Here is a 27,159-nt window from a genome sequence, read left to right as displayed (position 1 = left end):
CTCAACCATAAAAAATAATTTTGCCATTTGCTACAACATGGATGGTACTTACAGGCATTATGTGAAGTGAAATAAGTCAGACAGAGAAAGATAAGTACCATATGTTCTCACTTATATGTGAAATTTTTAAAAAAAGAAAAAGAAAACAAACTCATAGATATAGAGAACAGATTGGTGGTTGAGAACAGGGGGTGAGCAAAATGAGTGAAGGGATTCAAAAGATGTATTTCAGTTTAAAAATAAAATAAATAATTCCCAGTGACTATAGCTGATAATATTGTATTGCATATTTGAGAGCTCTAACAGAGTAAATCTTAAAAATTCTCATCACAAGAAAAAAATTCTGTAACCATGTGTGGCCACGGATGTTAGCTAGACTAGGGTGATCGTTTCACAATATATAAAAGTAGCGAGTCCCTTTGCTGTACACCTGAAACCAATATTATGTTGTAGGTCAGTTATACCTCAATAAAACAGAAGGAAATTCCACAGATTTGTCCAAGCTATCCCAGCAAAACATGAAAATCCATTGCATTCCAAAAAAAAATTAATAACTTACACGACATTCCATAGCCCACCTCAGAAGGACATTTCAATGTTTAACAACTCTCCCCATCAGACTGTAAGGAAAGCAATTCTGACCCGCAGTCAAAGACATGGGCATGCGTTTCCAGATAGCAAAATAGTCTGTAAGTTAAAAGAGAACACTCAGCCAATGCTCAAAACTGGAAGTTGAAGAGAATACTAAGAAATGGCAACAAGACTAAGACACCATGGGGAAGAGGAGCTCTTCCAAGAATTGTTTAATCCATTACACTCATGCCCACCTATTTGAGTACATTCAGATCCTAATGTGATCATGCCCTGATCTTCCTTTACATTTTAATTAAGATTAGTTGAGCATGTAAATGAGTTTTGAGCATAATATCCGAGGGTGAACAAGACTGTTAAGAATCAGAATAGGTCCATCAGAAAAGGAAAAGTGAGGAAAGGCAATCCTTGGGGAGTCTTGATCCTCAAGGTAAGGGCACCAGAAGGTGATTAAGGTTAGTGGCATTAAGAAGTCAGCTGGGAGCACTTTCCGTTTAGATCCTTCCTTGGAAGGGTGCCCAATCATGATGAAGGCAAGGAAATGCTGCAAGTGTGAGCAGAACTTTAATATCAACACTGTTTTCTTTCTCGGTTCTAATCGGCTGTCCGCCTATTTCCGCATCTGAGTATCATGCCTTTAAAACAATGAAAAACCTAGTGACACCGTCTTGACTCATAATTACCTTGATAACTAGGATATCCCTGTATTATATTTTGCCTGACTTGTGTAAAACTTGTCATTCACCACTTGGTAATATTTTTTATTTTAATTTTTAAATTTTTTTATTGAAGTATAGTTGATTTATACTCTTGTGCTAGTTTCTGGTGCACAGCATAGTAATTCAGTTATACATATATATATATTCTTTTTTGTGTTCTTTTTCATTATAGGTTATCACAAGCTATTGAATACAGTTCCCTGTGCTCTACAGTACGACCCTGTTATATACTTCGCAAACTTTTGATTCATTTTCATCCCTGTTTATTCTGTTCTTCACGTTTCCTTGTATATTGTTTTTAAGTGAATGTATGTGTGTATAAAATGATTATAGGTATATACATGCAATCTAAAACTGAGTCTTATCCTAGTGGTTTAAAGTTAGGCAAACTCAACCTTAGGTACCAGGTCTGCAGACTAATAAACTGAAATATTTTCACTGTCACACTTTGTCTTCAAACTAAATATCCTTAATTTTTCAGGATTTTCCTCCAAAGTCATTATTTCCTACCATCAATAGAAATGCAAGCTTCATAAAAGATCTATCTGTAAGTCACAGGCTCCTCTATCTGCAGATCAGCATCATCGTAGGCCATTTATTTCTAAAAATAACTTCAGTTAATATTTATTTTATTCATCATCTTAGGTAGAGGGCTAAGGTGTAATGCTCAGAACCCAAACTCTGCAATCTGCAGAGAACTGATTTTGTATCCATACAATTGCTTCCTGCAGTGGACTGCCGGAGGACAGCCATGGGAATTTCAATGACCGAGTTACCCGGGAAAGCAGGCTTATTTTTAGTAGTGGGGAGGTTGTGGGGGTTGGTGCGGGAAATGTTGATTTAATTTATTTTATTGCCTGCGAATCTGTTTTGGAAAGGAGAAGCACAAGTTGATTAATTAGCAAATTCAGTAAATTGTTTACCCAGTTGTGTGAATCAGTGTTTCCCTGAATTTAGTTTAGCTTCATTTTCTGCGTTCAAATCTATCCACTAGGTAAGACGTTAAAAGCAAAAGCCCTCCCATCCTCCGGCTCTGGCAAATATCTTTTCACATGTTAATTTGATCTTTTTGTGATTGGAGGCAGATAGAGTTCACAATTCCACCCTCTCCTCTTCCATCCCGCCAGCCCCAGCATATGGATAACACACATAGAGATGACAGAAAATTACAGATAATAGAAAATTGACTGCATTGCTCTATCTTCCTTTTTATGCTTCTCAGTTGTTAGCATTTGTCTTTTCCTGCTGACTTTAGTTTTAAATTTTATTTCTAGCCGATATTACAACCTAAAGGGAAGTAAGACACTTTCTCTATTAATGACAGCATATTTTAAGATTATCAGAAAAGAATTACTAGAACAAATTGCCTTATTAAAAAAAAAAAACAGTTGTTAAATTTCTCAAAATTTTGCTATCTTTTCCTTCTTCGTTCTCTTAATGACCTGTCTTTCTTAGGAAGTTCCTTTCATCTGACTTGCTCCACAAAATCGTTCCTGATTCATTTGTTACTAAGATTTACAAAAGTACAGCTGTTCAAACAAACCTCTGAAAGCCTATGAAAGCCTGGGAAAATTGGGAAAGATAATCAAATTAAAATTCCAGCTATACATTCTTTTAACAAAGTGTACACGATTTTGATTTTTTTTATGTTGAAAACATACGTATTAAAATAAAAAGGGCAAGCTCTGTAGCATCATAGACTACATTTTTCCATTTAATGACCTGGATGACATGTTCAGAAAGAGAAAAACGTATTAATTTAGTAACAATCAAATGTGCTTTTCTAGAAATCAAAAAAAAATTTTTTAATTAAAAAAAAACTTGAAGATCCAAGAGAACAGGGCCTCAAGAACCTAGCAGTTGGGGACAACTGGACATTATTTGGCTCAAAGTGACAAGCATAAAATATGAGTGCTGGTGACCTGGACACAAGAGTGTTGGGTGGCTTCTGATAAACACCAGACATCATTGATTTTCAGCTAAAGGTGGAACTAGCTGTGCTTTAAATTCAGGGGCTGCAAAAATCACCTTCTCTAAGGAAGTTTACATTGCTCTAATTCTCTGAAAATAAAAAAGACTACAGGATCACAGTCTCCCTCAAACTACCGAGGCATCCGCTACTGGCCTGGAAATTTAAAAGCAGAGAGAAAACTCAAAATGGGAGTGCATCATGCTTCTGATTAATTCCTCTCATCTCCAACGCACCTACTCATTGCCTGAGCAAGCAGAGAATGCAGAGGCTTCCTAGATCAGTTCTGATAGTTTTTGAATTACACTGAAATTACCAACCCACCCCCTCATAGATAAATATTATGTTTCCCAGATCAAGAAAGAGCATCCTCTTCTTGCTGCCCAAGACCCGCCCCCGCTACCTCCAGTCAGTCGCCAAGTCCCACTTAAAATCTACCTCCTGAACCTCTCTACACTCCTGCAGCCTCTCCCCCAGTTAGGGCTACTGCTATCTCCCATCCAGATTGAGCAGAAACCTCGAAACTGGTTTATCTTTAACTTTGCCTTACTCCACCCACTCTTCACGCCAGCTAAACTGATCCTTCTAGGAAGCAAATCTCCTATCGGCATTAGGAAGAATTCCAGACCCCTGGACATAGTTCAAACCACGATTGGGCTCTGAACAAAGCTTCAGCTCAACCTCTCTGCTTCCACTTCACACTCCAGAGTACAGCCAGGCTGCATGCTTTTCATCCTCCACACACACTCACACACACACTCTTTCTCACCCTGGACTTGGCACATACGGCACCATCCTCGCTGTGCCATCCTCCCTCTCCCTCTTAAAGTTTAACCTATAAGAGTAACACTTAGTAGGTGTTCAATAAATACTTGTTATTGGATAAAGGAATGAACCAGATGATGCTATGAGGTATATGACAAAGTGGCTTTTTTTAACATTAAAATTACTTCTCAGACTCTGAACAGGGGACAGAACATGGAAATCCAGTTATGCAGGTTACACTGGCGCTGGGTCTAAAGTAATTTCCTTGTCCCATCATGCGCAAGATGACCTAGATGCAGTATTCGACTGTTCTCTGTTGCTTCTATTTCATCGACACCACGGGCCACTACCCTTTGACGTCAGGCGGATGCATAGCCAGCTGAGAAAGGGCAGCAAGGATTACGCCATTAGTCTAACTCAGATCCCGAGTCAAAGTGCTGAAATGAGAAACACTTAAAGTTCTCCCTTACTTCTCTTCATTCTAATCAAACAAATAAACAAGCAAATGTATATTCAAGAGGACCCTCCCTCCCACATACACACACACGCTCTAAAGTGATTTTGTGGTAATTTGGCAATCACCTTGCCTGACCCTGAATTTTGCTTAAGCTTCCTTGATCATTCGTTGGAGTGTAATGAAATAGTTCCTCTGGCCAATTACAGTCCCTATTTACTATTTACCCCAGGCAAGAACTGAGATCTGAGTGTAGATGTTTACTCTAAAAAAAGCTGATAGTCAGAACCAGCTTTTACCCATTCAGAAGCACCCAGTGGCTACAACAGAAAATCCAAACTACTCTGCGTGGGAAAGCTGTGGGGGAGAGGGGCTGGTGCTTAAAACCACTCACAGAATCTACACACCACCCTTCTATCTCATCCCAGCTATGCCTGGGCCCAACCTACACTCCAGGAGTACTACCCAGAGAATCTTCCTCTGTGCTTTGCCCTGGCTCTTCCCTCCACTTGGAATGTCACCATTCCAGTCACATTCCTCACCCTGTCCTGTGCCTGGCACCCCCAAGCAGAATCAGGTAGTCTCTCTGGCCTTCCTTCCTTCCTTCTCTCAAGCTACTTAACACATTAGATATTGCAAAGACCACTCATGGATCTGTCTCCCTTACCAAGTTGAGAACAGATTAGAAGCAGATACGGTATCTTACCCATACTGATATCCTCGGTGTATAAAATAATCCCCAGTACACGGTAGTCAATGAATGGTAATTTAATGAATGAATCTGCTTCATTCATACAACAAAATTATCAGAACCTGACTGTAGCTCCATCCATCTCAAGTCTATACGTCATAAATATCAATGGAAAACCAAACACGTAAGGGCGACCATTTACTTGCTGTGCAAATCCAGGGTCAGTTACAAGACTAATTGTCATAGCTACAAGCAAACAGCTCAGCCTCTGACAACATAACTTTGAATTGTGGTTCCAAATTGATCAGCAGTTGGAAACAATTCAAAAGAGAATGTTGAGAGGTTTTAAGAGATACTGACTGGCCTTTTTATGATACACTCAGCCCCTGTTCACTGGATACCAGCAATCGGCTTGGCTTGCTTCACTTGGGAAAGGACTGTCGCATGGTGTGAGAGAAGCTCCCTGACCTTAACCTAAGGACGTTTCAATCTGGTAGGCAAACTAAGGCAACCAGAAGCCATTCTGTACAGATGTTAGGTGTGCGGTATACACAGGGGGATTATGGGCATTTACAGGAAGATGAAGACATGTTTTTGGTTTTGTGGCCTTTTACTGTTCATTGCTGGAAGGATGGTAGGTGTGGTCTGAGAGCACAGTTTGGGCTCCTTTTAGACCAGAGTTGTTAAGCTGCAGTTCCCTCCAGAGCAATTTGGGAGCTGGAGGGTGACGGTGCTTCCGCCATGAGGAGGGAGGAGGGCAGGAGGGCAGGGAGGGTCTCACAACTCTTCTAGGTTTTTCTCCCATGCGGGGTGCTGTGTCATTGAGATGCCTTGACAGAAAAGAGTTGAAATCCAATAAGCTTCGAGTTGAAACTGACCCCAAACTCATCTCCTCCCAGAAGAGACCCAGTGAACACTGGCCTCTTCCACTCCCAGAGCCAGGCACTCAGTCACATAGAGGAGCTCCCTGAACATACATCACGGGGCCATGGTCCCTGCCTTTAAGGATCTCCATCTTTCATTCTCAAGGTCTAATGTCATTATAAAGCTTTACTTTTATTTGTCTTCAGTGTGTTTGTTATTGGAAATCCTCTGGTTGAGTATATAGTCTAAGGTTTTTTAAGCTAATTAATTTACTAATAAGTCATTAATTATGCTTCCAAATATTTCTCTAGTCTCATTTCCACCAGCCAACATCCCCAGGAGACACATTCTCAAAGTCAAGTTCTTTCTCTGCCACACTCTGTGAGTATGGCTGAGAACGCATTCACTTGAAATCTAGAAATCTCCAAATCTCCTGCTAGGTCTCATATAGACTCAAAAGTCCACCTTTCCCTGGGGATCACACAAATAGCCAGTGCCCAAAGCCAAGTACATTCAAAATGACTGTAGATAACTCAGAACAAAGGATTCATAACCAAGAGTTCAGGGATGAATCCATCATTTGAAATTGTATGAGAAAATCTTATGTGCGTGAATATACGGATTTTTTTCTTGGGGCAAGTTTCCATTGCTTTTAAGAAATTCTCAGAGGGGCCTGTGATATACCCGCACACACACTCCTAAATTCATGAAATCCTGACAGTTTCAATAAAGAAAACATTTTTGTATACAAATACGACACAATTTCCATTTGTCTAATAAAATGTGTCAAAATTTTTCCCATGCCTTTTCATTTAAAATCTGATTTAAATACCCAAATTAGCAGACACACCCGTATTACCCATATTAGTCAGAACACAAAAATCGTAGGCGACAAGGCAGCAAAAAAAAAGAGCAAAGGCCCCCAAATTCTTTATGCCTGAAAAACTTGAATCAGGAAACACATAAGCAAAACAGAAAGTAGGTCATTGTCACATGACTTCAGAAACACACAGCAACATTTTATTGTTACTGACCTATAAATCACCCTCCAGTTCTGAATTTCATCACCACCATCCAAAAGGTTACTGACCACCTCAACGTTCCTCAAACACTACATCACGGCTACTGTGTCTGCCACCTCACCTCCTAAGACACTGGGAAACAACATTAAGAACAAAATACCTACATTTTATTCTGAAAATGAACAATAAAGTGGTAGGAGATTCTATAGAAAGAAGTGTTTGTTTTAAATATACTTAATATATAAGGCTAAAATAGGTCTTTCCCTACAACAGAATTTATACGGCTTAGGGTGCCTCCAAATAGGAATATGTATGCAAAGGGCTCATTTTGAATTTGTCCTGCATTTGGATCAGACATAACCAGTGGAGATTTATTGGCTTTCATGGCTAGAGTTCTCCGACATCCTCTTCGGAACGGATCCAGATGGAAATGTCTCTCTTCTGGTTCTCGGTTATTTGCTGCTGCAGTTTCCATCTGCGATGCTAAGACCCATCCTTGCTTGTATCCTGGACACCAAGCAACCTGCATTTCTTCACACGCCCTGGTTTCTTCTTAACAGCTCCACGTGGGGCTCGCCCGCTTGCCTCAAACTCATCCAACACGTCTTTCTGATAATTTATGTTGGTGACAAACTCTTTCTCACCAACTATCCAGGGTCACTATTCAAAAGCGCTTGATTTGAAAAAGCATTCCGTTTCCCATCCAATATTTTGGTGGCTCTACAGCTCCCCCGCTTCAGCTCTGCCATATTAGCACACTGTGGAACAGAACTGAATTCTTACACTTTGTCTGAAATTGTCTTTAATGCTTGTACTTCTTGGGTATGTGTTCTCCAGTCTAAAGATCACTAATATCAGTAACAACCCTGAAAAAATGAGCACTTTTAAACAAGCTGAGCACTTATATCACAAAAAGGATGCGATACCAGATCTGCCATCTATGATCAGTGGGCCGTCTGAGTGAGTCTCCTAACCTTTCTGAACCTCACTTTTCTAGTCTGTAAAATGGGGAGAATACCACCTTCCTCACCAGGTTGTAAGGATGAAGTATGATATTGTATATGAAGCTTAGCAGAGACACTGGTTGCCCCAAAGCCAGTACTCATGTAAGTATCAAGTATTTATTTATTTTGAGAGCAAAGTCGTAATTATCTGTGGATAGGAGTGAACGTTAGCATGAGATTGTTGTGCGGTTTTTTTGTTTGTTTGTTTGTTTTGTTTTCAGGGGAATGGAAATCATTTCCATAAGAGCAAGCAAGCATTCCTGTTCAAAAACATCAAGGGTATATATTGTGACAAGCCCCGGGTCTGCAGGAGCACTGAACTCTTCTGGCTGACTCCTCCTAATTCTGTTTTTCTTCATCCTCTCAGTGTAAATGAAAATGGCACATAGGAGAATGTAACTGCTACCTAGCAAAGCAACGGCAGCTGACAAGGACCCTAGATGAAGCCTTCGGGTGAAGAGGTTGCTCTGCCCAACTTCCTGAAAAGACTGATTCAGGATTTAAATAGTGGCAGCCATGTGAAAAACACACATGTGGTTTTAAAATATCTGAATTTCATTGTGCAGCTCTTTGTAAAATCCATGCAGACCAAGGAAGCTGACACATTCAATAGAACACATGGGTCTCCCTGGTATCCAAGACCCCTCCAGGTATTTTAAGCACCAGGATCAAATTACGCAAATAAAAACAAACAAAAGCCCACTATCTGTCCATGCTCAGTCTTGCCAGGAAAAAAGAAAACATATTAAAAAAAAAAAAGGTCTGCTGTAGGATGATTGTGGAATTATTTAGCCTATTCAGCAAGATTTTTCACTAAGCTACAATGCAATAGATTTATTTTGTCATTGTCCAACACAAACAATTGAAGAAACTCAGCCTAGTGCAAAATCCCCAGGAGAAACAATCTGCAATTTAATTAGTGAATAATGGAAGCAATTTAAATACAATTCCAGGCATTTTTAAAGTGATATTTGAATAGACATCTGCTGTATCTACTAAGTGCTTAGGCAAAGCATAATAATCCCTGCTCTGATGAGAACGCCCAAGGTTATGAACAAGACGGTCTGTTGTTAGGGCAAGACCCATAATTTAAAACAAAACTCCAGAAATCCACCTTCTCTATACCCACTCCATTGCTACCAAATAAAGAGATAGGTAGATAGATCAGGCAGGCAGGCAGGCAGGCAGGCAGGACAGATGGACTAATCACAGTCTTTTGAAGTGTAGTATAGCGGAAAGAGAAAGGATTTAAAGGCAGTATTCCATTGTGTGTGTGTGTGTGTGTGTGTGTGTGTGTGTGTGTGTGTATACCACATCTTCTACTCAGCCATAAAAAAGAGTGAAATAATATCATTTGCAGCAACATGGATGGACCTAGAGATGATCGTACTAAGAGAAGTAAGTCACAAAGAGAAAGACAAATATCACAGGATATCACTTACATGTGGAATCTAAAATATGACTCAAATGAACTTAATTTGCAAAACAGAAACAGACTCACAGACATAGAAAACAAACTCATGGTTACCAAAGGGAAAAAGAGGGTGGAGAGGGACAAATTGGGAGTTTGGGATTAGCAGATACAAACTACTATATATAAAATAAACAACAATGATCTACTGTATAGCACAGAGAACTATATTCAATATCCTGTAATATACAATAATGGAAAAGAATATGAAAAAGAATATTATATATCTTATACATTCATTTCATATATATACATGTATATAACTGAATCACTTCACTGTACTAGAAACTAGCACAATGTGTAAATCAATTCTATTTCAACAACAACAAAAAAAGAAAAGAAAAATTATAAAAAAGAAAAGAAAGGATTTAAGGACAATGGCACTAAGCTTGAATTCTGACTCCTTCATTACCTCTCTATGACCACCTCAATTTCTTCACTTATAAAATGGGAATATTAATGTCTACCTCATGTGAGCTTTGAATTGTACTGTCTACCTCATGTGAGCTTTGAATTGTAAGCAAGAATATTTATAATAAAACACCATATAAATGTTAGCTGAAGACACCAAAATGGTGAAGAAAGAGAGGATACAAGTCAAGCTGTATCTTCTACCATAAGAATTTTACTATTTCAAGACACTTAGACATAGAATACAGACTTGTGGTTGCCGGGGGGCGGAGGGTGGGAAGGGATAGACTGGGATTTCAACATTGTAGAATAGATAAACAAGATTATACGGTATAGCACAGGGAAATATACACAAAATCTTATGGTAGCTCACAGAGAAAAAAATGTGACAATGAGTGTGTATATGCCCATGTATGACTGAAGAATTGTGCTGAACACTGGAATTTGACACAATATTGTAAAATGATTATAAATCAATAAAAAGTGTTTAAAAAAAGAATAAGATACATGAAGAATATTAAAAATTTTTTTTTACTATTTCAGCTTTATGGATGTATTTGTATATACAATACATTTTACCATGCAGAGTTTTAGTTCTGCGAGATGAAAATAGATCAGGAGACCGATGGCAGTGACGATAGCAGAATGATGTGAATGTACTTAATGCCAGTGAACTGTAAACTTAAAAAGAGCTATGATGGTAAATTTTATGCAATGTGTGTTTTATGACAATTTTTAAAAATTAATTTTAAATATTTACCATAATATAAACCATCAACAAAACAAGACAACCTCCTGAATTGGAGAAAATGTTTGCAAATGCTATGACTGACAAGAGGTTAATATCCTAAAAAAAAATATATATATATACAACTCAGTATCCAAACACAACTCAGTGTCAAAAAAACAAACAACCCAATTAAACAATGGGCAGGAGACCTGAATAGACGTTTTTCAAAAGAAGACATACAGATGCCAAACAGGCACATGAAAAGATGCTCAACACCCCTAATCACAAGATAAATGCAAATCAAAATCACAATGAGATATCACCTCACACCTATCAGAATGGCTATCATCAAAATATCTACAAATAAAAAAATGTTGGTGAGGATGCAGAGAAAAGGGAACTCTTATACACTGTTGATGGGCATGTAAATTGGTACAGTCACTATGGAAAACAGTATAGAGGTTCCTCAAAAACTTAAAAATAGAACTACCATATGATCCAGCAATTCCACTCCTGGGTATATATCTGAAGAAAACAAAAACATTAATTCAAAAAGATACATGTAACCCAATGTTCATAGCAGCATTATTTACAATAGCCAAGATACAGAAACAATCTGAAGTATCCATCAACAAACGAATGGACAAAGAAGATGTGAGATACAAATATAAATATACACACACACAATGGAATACTACTCAGCCATAAAAAAGTGAAATTTCACCATTTGCAGCAAGACCTGGAGGGTATTATGCTTGATGAAATAAGTCAGACAGAGAAAGACAAATACCGTATGTTATCACTTATATATGGACTCTAAAAAATAAAACAAACAGAAGAATATAACAAAATAAAAACAGACTCACAGATACAGAGAACAAACTAGTGGTTACCAGTGGGAGAGGGAAGGGGGGAGGGGCAAGATAGGGACAGAGAATTAAGAGATACAAACTGCTATGTATAAAATAAATAAGTTACAAGGATATATTGTATGATACAAGGAATATAGCCAATATTTTATAATAACTTTAAATGGAGTATAATCTATAAAAATATTGAATCACTATGTTGTACACCTGAAATTAATATATTGTAAGTCAGCTACACTTCAATTTTTATATATATATAAAATATATAAATATATATATTTACTGTGATATAATCCCTTGGAAGCAGAATAGAAATCCTCTTCCACTAATCTTTACCTTGGTCAGGTGAAGAACCCGAGAACAGGAGCTAAGGATACTAAACATGTGATGCAGTAAGAGCATACTGCACAGTCATGTACAAATTCTAGGACCTTAGCCAAACCGTCAAAAAGGACTTTTCCTTTAACCTTTTGTTAACTGCACACAAAACAAATTTCAAAATAAAGGTACCTGTGTGCTGGATGGGAAGCCCTCAAACTCCTATGTTTTGTACACTTTAAGGGACAGAAATGGCATTTGTACTTATGAGCACTGATGAACACCAATACTTGAAATTATTCAACAATTTATATTTAACAATGTTCAAGAGACTCCCAGCATATGTGGCAATAAGTGTATTAAAAATAAGAAGAACCCACAAAAGAACAAGAATTCACATTAAAGCTCGTAATAAAGAGGGAGACCGTGCCATTTAGAGAAGGTCCGAATTACAAAATGGTTCATCATGAAACAGCATTTCTTTACATGTGCTGTGTTTTAAACTAAGGTGCTAATAATGCTGTAAAATAGTTATTGTAACCCAGTTCAATATAGGTCATTTCGTGAACACTGAAGTGGGCTATAAAATCCGTTACAATAAAACAATTCACTGAGACACTTTAAAGTTAAACTCAAAGATCTCTTAATCTTAAATTCTATTAGGCATTTCCTAATTTTACATTTTCTTTACGTGAAATTCCAAACTCTCAAAGTCTGTAGGAAAGATTCTGTATTTTAAATTGGATAGAACTCCCTATTCATGGCCTAAATGATCACAAGCTGCAATTTTGTATAATCATTTTTTATAAAAAATGTTTTTCAAAATTTCAAGTGAAATCATATACTAGTAAAGTGTCTGAGCTTCCTATAAAATGAAAATATATTAATAGATAGAGAAATTTACCACAGAAACAAACACAGAAAGCAGGCATGATCAGAATCTGGAGACATTTTCCACCCTTGCACTGATTGTGGCGAGATTCAGAAACACCATTTTGCAATCTACCTCCTGAGTTACGATGTGAGGGCCGGAAGTGAGAGGCCTCCACTAACCTTCACTGATGGCACCTGAGTGAGAAACTACATTATCCTGAGAAAATGGACAACCCGCCAGGCCAGTGACCCAAATTCGCATCTCTCGGGTTTCCTTTTTCCACATCTAATAATAGCATTAGAAACTATCCAGCAAGTAATTTTCAAAGCCCCAGAACCCACCTCCAACAAGGAGAGCCACATAAGGTAGAAAAACAGTAGACAAAGGCAAAAGAGTGATCCTATTTCAAATTAATAAGTAATGCTGAGAGTGGATGGGAGAGGCAGGATGAGAGCCCCACCAAAAAGCTTTCCTTGGACAGCCTTTTTATGTTAAGAGGCCTCAGGACTATTTGCCTTGGTTCCTAATTTTCAAAGCTGCAATGACTTGACCTCAGTCTTACTCCCAACCCCAAATCTGGACCAGAGTGAACATCCATGCAGTACTTGAAAGAGTGAATGAGTCCCACACACAAAAAGACAAACAGCATTTAGTGAACACATTGCCAGGCATCATAAACTGGGCTCATTACAATGCAAATTAAGCTGCCCTGCAGTTTCAGCAAAGAAAGAGGAACTTTGCCAGAGTCCGTGGGGACTGTGAGAAAATTGAGGAATCCAACATCAAGCCAGGACAGATGCCCAGGTTCCAAGTACATCAGGAAATGAGATGTCTGGAGCTAGATGTGATAAGAGAAAAGAAAACTTTTGCTCCCATCATCTCTCTGCTGGGGCTCCAAGTCCTAGGGCAGGTGCCTGAAAGAAGTTTCCATCCTGCAAAGACTGCTGGGAAAAGGAGGTACACGTGGTCATAAGAATTCAGACCTAGTTAAGTGTTGGCTTTAAGATCTTCAGAATCCTACCACTTTGCAGAAGGCTATCTCTTTGTCCGTAGGAAAACCAGCCTAATAAGCATTTCATTATGCAAAGATTTCTGATGAAATGAAGATTGTTATAAGACTAGGCAGAACTGCATCCCTGCAGGCTCTGTTTCTTGTCCTGGAGAAATGTTTCTTGTCCAAGGATGGATTTGGACCATATGGTTCCTACAGAGTATTGCATGGAGATCTCTGCATTTGAGCAATTGTTTGTAAAAGATCAGAAGCAGAGACACAGATGTCTGGAGAGAAGATACAAAAGCCCCATATTTATGTGCTGATGGAGGAAGGACTACAGGTGACACCTTGAGCAATTTCCTACCTTGAGGAAACTGTACATGCCCTAAGTAATCCAGACTGGAAGCAGACTCCTAAAAAGCGGTTCTTAATCTTCATGCCAGATCATTTTAACGGTCTGATGAAGGCTATGAATTTGTTCCCCAGAAAAAAGCATACACCCACAAAAATTTGTACATAGCTTCACGGTGTTCGTGGATCACTCAAAGCCTGTGTCCATAAAGCTAAAAACGTGTGGACCACTGGATTATGGGGTTGTCTGGCTAGGGCTACAGGTTAAGGTAATAGCACTTTGGGTAAGCTGGGATGTTTCCTTCGATGGAACTGAGTATTTTTTCCACAGGCATGCCAGGAAGAGGTAGATCCTGAGACGGGAAATAAAGAAAGGAAGGTCTTAGGCGAGAAAGAAACTCCCTTTTTTCTCTAATTCTAGTGAGACTTTGGCCTGGACTCTCAGGGGTATAGATGTACTTACAGGTACCCCAGAATGGTGAAGGATACTGACCTCCACTCCCACGGAAGACAGCTAGAGCCCGGGAGCACATCAACCCTAAAATAGCACCTTGTGGATGACCCAGACCTCTGGCTCCCATGACAGCCATGGCTCACAGCTAACTGTAAGTTATCCTCTGTGCTCCGGTTAGCCTCAACTTTCATCAAGTCACATCAAATGTCATAGCCTCAATTCAGAAATTGTTGAGGAGCAATGGGAGGGGTCTCTGTCCAAGCTCGGACCAGAGTGACAAGGGGAGGGCATGCCCTATTTGAACCCAGCACAGTGATGGTGGCTGTAAACTATGAGCCTGTGAGCAGCAATGGGGCCAAGAGTTGAAGGCAGGTGATGGGAGATGGGCGAGAAAAAGTCAGACAGACATAAAAACCTGTGAGTTCTTACATCCTTCCTCTGAAGGATGAAGGAGACAAAAAATTCTCCACAGAGGAGGCAAAGGGCCTTCTGTTCCCAGGGTGGGCTACAAGCCAGTGGGTCTCGGGTTGACCTGTGAATGTGATGCCACCTTCTATCAGAATGGGGGCCATTGAAACACGTGCAATAGGAAAGCTGGAGGAAAAGAAAGATCAAAGATCACATCAAAAAGTAAACAGAAAACTAAAAAGGATTAGAATAAATAAAGGAATCTAAGGGCTAGATTCTGTGGGGGGAAATGTACAGCTCTAATTAAAGAAAAACAGAAAACACAAATAAAATTAGAAATAACTATGTGTTTAAATTTTTATTAAGTAGAGTATCTAACATATAATTTCATGGCAACATTTTATTCGTCTTTTTTCCAGCTTTACCAATATACCATTGACACATAATTTGTGTAAATTTAACACAGTATGATTTGATACTGATACAGATCGCAAAATGATTCATGGTAAAATTTAAAATCTTAATGTACCTGATGGTTTTCTGCATAGATTTGAATTCTCAAAAGCAAGATAAATAGAAGAAATTAAAAAATGTGTCAAGTAGTTTACACCAAGAAAAAGACTCAGTGCCCATTTGGTTTTTTATTGGCCAATTATTTTAAATTTCAAGGACCAGTAATTTCCATGCTATATGATCTGCTACAGAACATTAAAAAAAGGAATTCTCTAAAAAGATGCAACAGCAACACATAATTTATACCTATACCTATAAAACAGAATGAAATAAAAATAAAACTAGTAATATGAAGGGTAAGACCATGCTTTTGTGCCTTTCAGTTGCCTAGTAACTATTATAATTTAAATTAAGATTATGGGATGCAACTTTAAAAAAAAATCTCCAAACATACAGATCCTAATATCAAATTTCTTAATCTCGCCTAAATCTATCTTATGTGGTTAGTGTAGTTGAGATACATAGAGTAACTGAACTGTAGTAACTGTATTTCTACATCCTTCTATCCTTTTACTTTGTGCAACTCTGGAATGTGTATTTGGTTCCAAAGTCTTTGATAAAACGCTTTGCCATTCAATATTCTAAGTGTAAATAAACCACTGCATCACGTATTGATTTTATTTCAGACGCAGTTTCTCCAATGCCTTAAGAATATAAAGTCTATATTACATGTCATTCTCTTAAAGATCATTTTCTTGGAGAGGAAAAGCAGTCAAAAGCGTGATGGATTTTCTTCTTTTGATGGATATAGGGAAACTTACAGTGTAACAACCACTATGATAGATCTATACAGCTGAAGCATTCTCAAGTGGAAGAAATAATAATGGAACATGAGATCTGGCCTCACTGTGGTTATAACAAGGCTTGGATTGGCAGAGGCTAGGCTGAAAAAACAACCCTGTGTCTGATAACCTGATTTCTGTCTCGTATTTTAATGGCTTAGACTTTAGTTCCCATCAATGTTACAAATTCCACCTAAATTCTAAAAGAAAGAGTCATGCAATTTAAAGCTAGAAGGAATCTTCAACACCTCTCCTGATTTTACAGATCAGAAAACTGAGGCCCAAGAGACTAACTACTTCTATTTTGTCTCCTGAATTTATCAGGGCCATAAACGACATCGAGTGGTGGTTATAAAAATGCTTAGAACTTTCCATCTCCTCCACGCCGTCTGCATTAGACCAAAAAAGCGGAACAACTGGTAAAGGGACCCACAAATCATGCAGTTTCAAAATACAGCAGCATATACACCACAGGCAAGAAATACACCCTAGTTTCACCTTATTAATAATTTAGGGCTTAATTCAGAAAGAGTTTAGATCCAACCCCTCCAAGAAACCTTTATGGGCTTCTGACAAAGCTGATACTATGATCTAAATTATTTATCCGCTCTCACCAGCTCAGCATCAGTGGGCTTTGTAGGCAGAAAGGAAGGTGACAGTTGGAAAAGCGGGGAGGCACATGCTTACCCTGAACTCTCCCCTGATGTCTGCGGAGGCCAACAAGCTGATTTCTAAACACCTGTTCTCGGACCCAGGAGACGGCCTCCTGACCTCACAGAGAAATACCTACCCTTCCAAGGCAAGCCTTCCACTTGCTTCAGAAAGAAAGAATTATTAACTCACCATGTTAATGGAACATGCTCTTGTAGCCTTATTTTTCACATTTTCAACTCTGGATATTATGTAACTGCAAACCTCAGTGTCTCGTCAATTATTAGATGAGGTTACAAAAAAAATTTTTTTTTAAGCACACAAGGCCTTTATCACATAAAACAGTTGAAGACAAAAGCTGCGAACCAGATCTTAAACAAATCTATCAGAATGCCAGGGCCTTGCTTAATTCACCTTCATTATCAGAAAGATTTATAGGAAATCTGGAGTAAAAATGAATGAAAAGCCACAAAAGGGAAAGAGCTTATTCAAAAATGATATATTGTGCTTCACAAGAACATTTACATATGTGGTATTAAAATATGTCCCTCCTATTCACAACATACACGATGTAAATTTAGCAAGTTAGCAGTAAAAGACTCTCTTAAAAAACGAATGTGTATCACACATATAGACACGCACAAGTCAAAAGAATTAGGTAGAAGTCTCTAGAATTTAAAATATGGTTTTTCCATAAAAATGAAGAGGGGGTTTCTTTGACATCACAGGGTCCTCTCAGCCTGCTATTTTTGCTAATGTAAATTTTCAGCCTTTCTGGTCACCCACTCTTGCTATGTGCCAGACCACTAAGAACACACGATCCAGTGCAACCTACCTCCCAGTGTTCAAGCTGTTTTAATAATAAAACACAGGGTGGGGGTGGGCTGGTGGAGGTAGAAGGTGAAAGCAAAGAGCAGAAGGAGGAGAGGGAGGAAGAGGAAACAGAGCAGGAGGCAACAGAGGGAGAAGTGAGGGAGAGAGGGGTGCTTTGTTCAAACTCAGAAGATGGAGAGGTGGGCTAGAGGGTGAATCCCAACCAAAGGGGAGGAAGGTGAGAGGAAAGAAGCCCAGTGAGGCTGGCTCCTGGGGCAGATCAGTACCAAGGGAGGAGGCCGGCTTCAGTCCACATTGGATGCTACCCTACAACTGATTCAGCCATTCGAGAGTCTGGGTGGCGGGTGAGCATTACCCATCACAACACGAACAGCCAGCGCTGGTAACATACCTTCGTACGCCTGGCCGGTTTTGAAGTGGTTTGCATATGTTCACTCATCTAAAACCCACAAGAACCCAAGAGGTAGGTACCATAATTATGCTCATTTTACATAGCCCCTGGGCACTCAGAGGCCAGGTAACCACCTAAGGCCACACAGCTCCTGAGGACTTTAAGATGTTTCAACAGGGGTGGTCTGGAAGGGTGAGGTGAGTGGTTTTCAGTTTTACAATGAGAAAGCCTCAGCAGTGTCCCAGGGGTGGGAACCCACATGAAAACATGATGAAGGCAGAATCAACTGATTCACTGAATAGACTTGAAGCGGGTGAGGGTGAGGGAGGAAGAGAGAGAGACAGAAGTAATGGATGTTGAGAAGATTGGCCTATTCTCACCAGAGAAATCAGCTCAGCCCATTTCTTGGGGGCACCACTTCCACTTAAGGATTATTCTTTATTGGAAAAGGGGCATAATTGTGCACCCTGTAAATAGAAATAAACCCAGATTTGCATTTTAACTCAAACTGCACAAAGACAAGTCTCCCTGAAAGAATGCAGTCAGGGACCCACGAGCTGAATTTTTCCCTTTCCTCCCCAACTGTATTCACCAGCCCAGAACAACCACCACCCCACCCTGGCCCCAAGATGCAGGCCGGCGAGAAGGCTGGAGGAACGGTAAAGTCAGAACCCCCAAACCTAGCCTCCCATCACCACTCCGGCCCAAACCACGAAGGAGAAAGTGTTTCCCGCGATGGGCTCACCCATGGGTATCGCCATGCTAGACGCAGCCACCGTCAGTCCCAAATGCGCGCAACCCCTCCAAGCCAAGCACTCCTGAACCACACTCTTCCTCCAACTGAGAACACGTTCCCAAGACAGTTCCATGTCTTTTCAAGAAAGGCTCCCAGACAACTTTTCAAACACGCGCTGTTGTTTTTTCTAAATTTGAAATGCGTTAGTAAAAGGTAAGAACACCCTCCCCAGCTCCCCCCAAAAAGTGGTGTCCATTAGAGATCAACCAAGGCATTAAAACCATTCAACACAGAAACACAGGAAACTACCCTCCAGATTTCTTCCATTTGTCAAAAGACCAATTTGTGACTTCAAGTCCGGTCACTGTATGAGGACTGCCACACCAACATTTAGGTAGAAAACACAGAAAATTCTGGATGACTTTTATTGACAGTCAAACACGTCTTTCTTGAGAGCCAAATGGAAATAAGACTCTGCTTCTAAAATCTCCTGGTATTCTTTCAAATGTAAGCTTAAAAGAAGCAACAAGGCAGAACAGTCAGGACCCAGCACTCTGAGAGCTACAGCCACCCCATTGGGGCAGGTGACTTCGTGCCCAAGGTTCAGGGTCTTTCTCTATAAAATGGTTACACGGCTGGGTGAGCCAAGCTGAGACATGTAGGCAGGTGGAGTTGTGCTTCCATCAAAGCACTAATTCATCTGAAAGACTATCCTGTCTGGAGAATCTGAACTCCAACTACTTTTTCCAGGCAGATTTTTTTCCAGCCATCACATTTCCAAAATGAAAATGTAACAGCTTGCAACCATGGCAATATACTTAAGATGTAATAATGGAAAATGAGATGTTATTGATTGGAGAGGGAGGAGAAGTAACCACAATGGTGTCATCAAGTCAAAGAAAGAAAGAAAATTAACAGATGAACTTCTTCAAGACGGAGACTTGGTTGCCACCCACTACAGATGGCAGAGTTCCGAGCAGCAGTCCCCAGACAAAACAAGCTATACATTAAATATGTGAGGCAGTCCTCAAAAGGCTACTCCACATCCTTTCAATCATAAGAGAATCCCACATTCTAGAGTACATCACAGCTAGAAACTTGTGTACTGAATCCATGCTCTTCAGCAATAAAACACCCAACTGTGTCTTACAACTGTGTGTGAGTGAGATAGTGTCCTTTTAACTTCCATTGAAACAAGCAAAGTGTACAGTGGAGCCACACTTTTTTAAGATTCTTCAATAAAACAGCACTGCATTAAAGGAGCAACTAATATTAAACATGGCATGCCATGTCCTCAAGGGGAAGGCATGCAAGTGTTACTAAATTATAAATGAAGCACCTTTGTCTTCTTTGACTTTGCATCCAAAGAAGGATGAAGACTTTAGAGACACCAGTAAAGTCATAGAAATAGGAAATGCAGTTGACCCTTGAACAATGCAGGGGTTAGTGGCACCAACCCCTCGCACAGTTGAAATTTCAAGTATAACTTCTGACTCCCCCAAAACTTAACTACTAATAGCCTACCGTTGACTAGAAGCCTCATCAATAACATAAATGGTTGATTAACACATATTTTGTATTTTATACGTGTTATGCAGTTATTCCTACAATAAAGTAAGCTAGAGAAAAGAACACGTTAAGAAAATCATAAAGAAGAGAAATTACATTTACAGTACTGTATTGTATTTGTTGATACCGTAAGTGTTTGTTGTCTGTTTACAAGATGAATTATCTATCAGTACGTATATCATTATTGTCTTACGAGACGCAAAACACTTTAGATGTTATATGTCTTATTAAGAGTAGACAAGAAAAATGAAATGATTAATGTGAAAGAGGAATTCATATTTACATATATTTACTGGAAAAAAAATCCATACATACGTGGACCCATGCAGTTTAAACCTGTGAAGGGTCAACTGCACTCCCCTGGTGTTTTCTGCTAGTGATTCTTGCCATCTTATTAGTCTGTCAGAACACTCAACTCAGAGGAGGAGGGAATAGCTCAGTGGTAGAGTGTGTGCTTAGCATGCATGGGGTCCTGGGGTTCAATCCCCAGGACCCCCATTTAAATAAATAAATAAAAATAAGTAAACCTAATTACCTACCCCTGCCTCCCGCCACCAAAACAACCATTCCATTTATCAACCTTTTGGCTATAGCTTGCATTAGAGAAACACAGTAAATTGAGATAATACCAAACTTTGAGTTCTTAACAAGAAAGCAGTAACTTTAGGAGGTATGATTACTGAAAAAGATCTCATTCCTTCTTAATGATTTGAAGAAAATTTAGGTTTAAGTTTCAAGGTTTTCTTCCCAAAATAAAATAAGTATCTTCTTTTGACACCAGGCTAGTATGTTTGCATCAATGAAAAATGACTGATAGTTCAATAGGGTCTCAAGAAAACCAGTATCTGTTGTTGTGGGTTTTTTTTTTTCCAAGTAAGCACTTCAGGAAGAAAGAGTGTGATGGCCCAGACAAGTATGTATCCAAGCATTCAAGGAAGAAGCAGGACATGGTGGCAGGGACGGACGTTATTTTAGAGAACTCTGAAATTCTGCTATGTCAGCTCTTCCCCTCACTAAGAACAAAGCACAAAGGTCCCATCAGCGTATATGGGAGCACAGGGTGTGTAGGAGCAGGTGGCAACTTGACTTGGACCCAGGAGCACTTGTTAGAGTCAGCGTGATCCAGGGCTAATCTTGACTCCATCCATGGGCCTTTGCACAGGTTATCCATACCCTCAAAGCTGGAGTTTCCACATCCACAAAATCCTTCTCACAGGGTTGTTCTAAGCAGTAACTGGAGTTAAGTGCTTTGCACAAAGACTGGATAGGAATATAAAGGGATTTGCATAGAGATTGGCAAAAAAAAAAACAACCCACCAAGTAATTCATAAATTTAGTGTCATCTCATAAGCTTACTTCCCTTGGAGAAGAAGTGAATTTAGTGAACACCCTCAGGGATGGGTGGCTGCCTTATTCATAACCACAGCCCCCAAGCCCAAGAGAGTGCCTAACATAAAATTGGACAGGGAGGGGCAACCAGTGTTCACAGAATTGTGAATAAATGTTTCCCAAAGTTCCTGTCTCCAATTTTTCCATGATCAGATCTATTTTGTTGAGCAAATTTATTTCAGGTAGAACGGTTGGAAAGGTAAGCCCAAAGATGGCTAAGGAACTGTGACAGCAGGTTTCCAGTTGTCTTCCTGAAGGAGCACTTCCTCTCTTTACTATGTTTCCAGGCTGGAAATATTTCCTATGCCACCATCTTGGGTTACAAATGTGTGGGTGAGAGATGCATTGGAAAAGGAGATTGAGTTAACTGATGCCAATACCAACACAGACAAATTTAGTGTGCAAAATTACAGACTACCATAATTTTTAAATACAGAAAAGAGTTTCTGGTGCCAGTGAGTAGTTTTAGGCCAGGAGGGAGTCCAGAAGCACATTTCTATCTTTGTCTAACCTAGACATGCGCAGGGCTGGCCTTCTGGTTACCCAGCAAGAATCCACTCTACCAGCAGCTTCCGAAGGCACTCTGAAACTCATTTAAGCACAGAAAGAACATGTCAACCAAGGCAACGGTTCCAGTCTATTTTCAGTAAGACACCCTCTTTCCTGGTGGTAAGCTCCATTCTGGAAAGAGAACTGTCCCTCTCCAGTGAGGCACTCCAGAGAGTGTGGGGAAAGCTTCACACTCTTCTAGTGAAACATACACCGCAAATACTGCCCCAAAGACCCATCAGGCATTCACTCAAACAACTAGGTATTAAGCACCTAGTACTCAACAGTCATGTTTTAGAAAATGGGGTCCTACCATACACAAAAAGACACCTGCCTAGCCTCACCTTCCCACCCTTGACTCAGTCCACTTTCAACAAAGTTGGCTTTTCCTTAAATGAACCCCTCCATCATTCACAAACCTGACCTCGCCATATTAGACTCTGGAATGTGCAGTTTGTCAAAGAACAAAAGACTCCCTTCTGTCCACTGAAATTTAGTCTGGAACTCTGAGAAGAGAAGCTCACTTCTGGGACCTCGCATGGAGCTACATGACCTCCCAGGGCAGCCTCAACACTCATGGAGGCATCTTCCCGCTAGAGAGTTCCCCATCCACCTTACCAATCGGGGGTTGCCTCTTCAGCCCCAAAGTTTGCCTTTCCTTGTTCTCTTTAACCTCTGCCCTTCTTTCCCTGATGCCAATTGACAAAAATGTCTTCTTTGTACCATCTGCACATTCCCAGGTTCTTATCAGTGGGGGAAATTAACAGGACAGATGAGCAAAGGGTTCAGGAACTTGGATTGGAGAGATGGTTCTTTAATTTTCTTCTCTCATTCAAACTAGCGTTTGAGAGTCGATTTAATTCATTTGGCCACAGCAACCTGTGCCTTAATGGGAGGCATTGTTTCAGAGACAGGGCAGAGGTAGACTGGATACAGACTGTTTTCTTAAATAGTTTATAACATGGTTGCCAAGACAGCATACAGTTGTGCTCTAAGAACATGTACCTCTTGCACCAAAGTAGCTGGTCCGTTTTACTTTCTTAAAGGTGGATCATATTCCCCTCAACCCAGAAGACTGGAAAATATGCCTTGAGCTTCACCACCCTTTGGCTCCAGATCGTGGAACCCTTGTTCTGTATTAAGTCTGCAAACCTGGTAGATGCTTCCTGCCGAAGGGCGCCCAGAATTGCACTTCAGGGTAAGACACCTTCCTCAGGAGACCTCTGTGCATACGAGTCCACGTATCCGCCGTGGCGGCGCTCAATTTGCAGTGCTCATCCTAATTCTTGTGGCTATTTCTCTCTCCCCAGACTTCTACCCCAAGAAGTTGCAAACCACACAGTACTTCTAAAAAGGGCATTGCTGCCTTATGCCAGGTTACTGGTAGCTAAAAGGAGGCAGCTAAAGGAAGGAGAAAAGAACCACACCATGCACTTATGAAGTGAGCAATTTGCAAAAGAAACCAGAAAGAACCCTGTAGCAATCTAAGCAGGAAAGAGGAGGTGGGAAGGGACATAAAAGGTGCCTTGGGGTCAACAGGAAACCCTGCCCAGAAAATAAAATGTCTTAAGTGACATTTCAGGACTCATATTCTCCTTTCAGTTTCCTCTGTTCTCTCTTGCCAAAAAGGGATCCGCCTCCTTAAGGGCCTTTGATGGAATAGATGTTGCTGTTGTTTTCAGCCAGCAGATGCAACACAGAAAAACATGTGGCTAGTCATAGATACTGAAAAAAAGGGAAGAAATAATCCCCAGGTTGACATCACATGTGTCATTTTTTTTGCAGATAAGTACACATGAACAGGTTTTCCAGTATCTCAAGCTAGGGATTCGGATAAATCGAAAAATACAAATGCAGAAAATGTCCTATACTATATTCTCATAAAATGCAAATTTTCTTACCAAAAATATCAGTAATAAAGAGTCCTCAAAAATCAATTCCAGAAGTACAACAATGTCAATTTCAAAGAAAATTGTTTTTATGTCATATCCCCTTTTTTACATACAAGTTTGGTCCTGAGTCCTACGAATAATCCCTTATGCGCTGAACCGGTTAGAGAATTTATCTCAGTCTCCAAACTTAATTCTTTCCCCCATAGGATTATAGCCACTTAATAAGTAGAATTTAAACATTGACAGAAACAGGCTATTCTAGGATTGCTTGCATGGCATTTTAGTAAATGTGATTTTGCAAGCCCCAAACAAGCTGTTAGGTGTTTTGAGTGCCACTGGAAGGCAGTCTTATGCCCCACATAACCCTGTACCTCACTGGGGTGAACTTCGGTAAATGACCGACTGGGGGGGTCTGTACCCCTTTTAATTTTCCCTCCTGTACCACTGCAGATAAGGCCCCTATAGCATTTGTGGTTTGCTGATGGGAGTGATTTTATCCACCCTAAGTCAATTTTCATTCCCAGTTCCATTCTTTCTTAGAACTACCCCTATATTAGTCTTTCATTATAAAATAATGCCCTGCTTTCAGACACTCGCTCTATTTTGGTACATCCTTTTAAAGTAAAATGCGTGCCATTAAAACACATTTGTTCCATTGAGTCAGATTTTTAGACTCATTATGATGCTCTTTGTTGACACAATAGCTCCTTCAGATACACAACAATCTGTCATAAAAGACCCATACTTGGATGGGTGACAAAAGTCTTTTGCAAAGGCTGTCTTCTCAATGCAGTTGCTGTCAAAGACATATATTAATATCGTCCTAGTTAAAGAGTATTTAGTCTAAAGAGTGCAGGTCATTTAAATAGAAAATGACTTCATGAGCTGTAACTTCAAATTCAGTTGCTTCTGAGAACCCAGCATTATTACATATTCAGTGGCAGAAATGAAGAGCAACGAATAGAAGTTTGTAATAGTCAGCACCCCACCAGGAACACATTCTCTGCCCAACTGGTCTGTGGCATGGATTACCAGCCATCAGTTTTCCATTCTTTTCCATAATCAATAAGCATTTCAGATCTCAACTTCAGTGAACTCTTTTTTTTATATCAGCAGGAAAAAAAACAGCCTATGTGAAAATGTTACCAGGTTCAAAATATTCAAGTTGGGTCATCTGTTATAAAAATAAACCTGAAAATAAAAATGTGTTCTCCCCCTCATAAGTGTTAAAACTAGCATCTAAAATAGAGGGGTGACAGATCTTTCAGAATGAAGTCATGCTTTATTCTTAATCACGCTTGATAGACTTAGGACTCAGAGTTAATATTCTGAGCAATGAAAACGCAAAATTGAGCTTATAGTGGGTAAATAGAAAGAGGAGGAAACACAGAATATATTTTAAATTTTTATTTCTGTAGCATTTTATTTGCTATGCTACCATTTCAGTTCTGGTTTCCCTCTCTCTAGAATATAAATTGCAAGGCTGAAATATTTTGAGGGGCTATTATATATTTAGAAATATAGAGCTAGAGAGAACCTTAGAGAAAAACAAAGTCCAGAAATGTTAAGTGATTTGTTTAAGATCACACAGCCACGTGATGACAAAGCAGAGACCAGAATTTAATGTTTCCATATACCTAATCCAGAGATCTCCACATTACATAATCCCATTTCCTGTCTTGAAAGACAATATGCAACAACAGATGGTCAGAATCATCCTTAAAAAGATGAAGCAGAAAACTAAAAGCAGCAAGAAAATAGTATGTATGCTTTGACCTAGGGGTTAGATCAGATTTGAAAGTGAGCCCCAAAATAGAAGGTAAATTATATCTCAGTAAAATTGTTACATTTTTGTGACCATAATCACAATAACATCACCAAGTATAAATATCTAGGCATTAACAAGAAAGATGCAGGGCCTATACAAAACTTTGTCTGAGACACAGAAAAGAACACTGTCGAAGGGTGAAAGATAATCCATTACTGAATGAGAAGAAATGAATAATGTAAAAATATCAAATCTCTCCTAACTAAGTCTAAAGTCATCCCACTGGCTATAAGAAAATTCTTGTTGAAACTTAACACGATGATAAAGGCAACTGGAAGATTAAAAGGGTGGAGAGAGGGAAGGAAGCCAAGACATTTCTTTTTAATAAAATAAAATAAAATTTTAAAAAGACAGATATTGATACTATATAGTAAAACAATCTGCACAGTTGCAATGCTTAAAATACTGTTATACTGGCATAAGATTAGGTAGCATGGCATGGAAAGCCTATGTATAAAAAACTTTAATATATGAGAGAGGTAGTAATTCAAACCAGAGTAAGAAGATTTGTTCAATTTCTGGGATAATTGGTCACTACTAGAAAAACAACATTAGATCCCTATTCTAAACAATATAGCAAAACTAGGCCATTGTGAATTAAAGAGTCAAATATAAAAGAAGTGAAAAAATAGGAAAAATAAAAAGCAAATATAACAATTTTAAAATGGCAAAGGATTTTTTAATACCAAGGAGAGAATCTATGAACAAAAAGATTAATCAATCTGAATATATAAAAATATGTAATGTCTATACCAAAAAATTCCATATGCTGAATTTAAAAACACACAGGGAAAATTGTTACAATATGACTGGCAAAGTGATACTGTCCTTAATATATAAAGAGTATGCATAATCAATAATAAAAGAGAACACAGAGATAGAAAAACATACAAAGGATATGTCTGGCAATTGAAAGACTAATGCAGTGATAAATAGTAAAAAATGTTCAAGCTCAATGGGAATCAGAGAAATGCGTATCAAAGCATTTTAATACCATTTTCATCAACAAACTAGTTAAAAATTATAGAAAATTGATCACAGAGTTAATGAAGGCATAGGAAATAAT

At 39.2% G+C, this 27,159-nt stretch overlaps 1 pseudogene; it reads right to left on the bottom strand.

Moving 5' to 3' along the window:
• The window catches only part of LOC102518753, a 57,718-nt pseudogene that overhangs the window by 950 nt on the left and 29,609 nt on the right, over positions 1 to 27,159 (bottom strand).

The sequence above is a fragment of the Camelus ferus genome, chromosome 20 (assembly GCF_009834535.1).
Source record: "Camelus ferus isolate YT-003-E chromosome 20, BCGSAC_Cfer_1.0, whole genome shotgun sequence".
Taxonomy (NCBI): domain Eukaryota; kingdom Metazoa; phylum Chordata; class Mammalia; order Artiodactyla; family Camelidae; genus Camelus; species Camelus ferus.
Note: the sequence above shows the minus strand (reverse complement) of the source record. Positions and strands in the feature narration are given on the sequence as shown.